This window comes from Triticum aestivum, unplaced genomic scaffold (assembly GCF_018294505.1).
Source record: "Triticum aestivum cultivar Chinese Spring unplaced genomic scaffold, IWGSC CS RefSeq v2.1 scaffold87020, whole genome shotgun sequence".
In the NCBI taxonomy this organism is placed as follows: Eukaryota; Viridiplantae; Streptophyta; class Magnoliopsida; order Poales; family Poaceae; genus Triticum; species Triticum aestivum.
In genome coordinates, this window is record NW_025256782.1 from 1 (window position 1) to 1,016 (window position 1,016).

A 1,016-nucleotide genomic window follows, 5' to 3' on the forward strand; every position below is an offset into this window, starting at 1 on the left:
AATGTCAAAAATAATATAACGGGGTTAATATATATCGCGCACATGTGATATGTTTGTCATGAGGCGCAAAAAATAATTAAAAAGGGAATGCAACACGAGGACTTCCCAGGAGGTCACCCATCCTAGTACTACTCTCGCCCAAGCACGCTTAACTTCGGTGTTCTGATGGGATCCGATGCTTTAGTGCTGGTATGATCGCATCCAACATGTTACCCCCGCCTTCGTCCCTTATGCTTGCCACTCCCAGGTCCACTGCAAAGATGATTGTCATTCTTACTACCATTACAACCGTTGCCTAATAATGGATAATGCCCTATATATACTACTTACTCCCCCCCTCAAACACGGAGACGAGTTTACCACGGTTTCCACCCCTCCCTCTATACCGCAGCAACACGTATTTTTTTACCCCTTTCAGAACGCGCTCCTCGCGCCACAAAGCCGCCTCTAGACGCGTGACCAATGAGCAGCGAGCTAAAACATATCGCAAATGTCAAAAATAATATAACGGGGTTAATATATGTCGCGCACATGTGATATGTTTGTCATGAGGCGCCAAAAATAATTAAAAAGGGAATGCAACACGAGGACTTCCCAGGAGGTCACACATCCTAGTACTACCCTCGCCCAAGCACGCTTAATTTCGGAGTTCTGATGGGATCCGGTGCTTTAGTGCCGGTATGATCGCATCCAACATGTTACCCCCGCCTTCGTCCCTTATGCTTGCCACTCCCAGGTCCACTGCAAAGATGATTGTCATTCTTACTACCATTACAACCGTTGCCTAATAATGGATAATGCCCTATATATACTACTTACTCCCCCCCCTCAAACACGGAGACGAGTTTACCACGGTTTCCACCCCTCCCTCTATACTGCAGCAACACGTATTTTTTACCCCTTTCAGAACGCGCTCCTCGCGCCACAAAGCCGCCTCTAGACGCGTGACCAATGAGCAGCGAGCTAAAACATATCGCAAATGTCAAAAATAATATAACGGGGTTAATATATTGCCA

At 46.6% G+C, this 1,016-nt stretch overlaps 2 non-coding genes across 2 annotated transcripts; both read right to left on the reverse strand.

Moving 5' to 3' along the window:
- Positions 1-84: 84 nt before the first annotated feature.
- Positions 85-203, reverse strand: LOC123177609 (5S ribosomal RNA). Its single transcript, XR_006489018.1, has one exon. It is a non-coding gene; the product is annotated as a 5S ribosomal RNA (ribosomal RNA).
- A 370-nt stretch (positions 204-573) lies between these two features.
- LOC123177610 (5S ribosomal RNA) lies at positions 574-692 on the reverse strand. Its single transcript, XR_006489019.1, has one exon. It is a non-coding gene; the product is annotated as a 5S ribosomal RNA (ribosomal RNA).
- Positions 693-1,016: the final 324 nt, after the last annotated feature.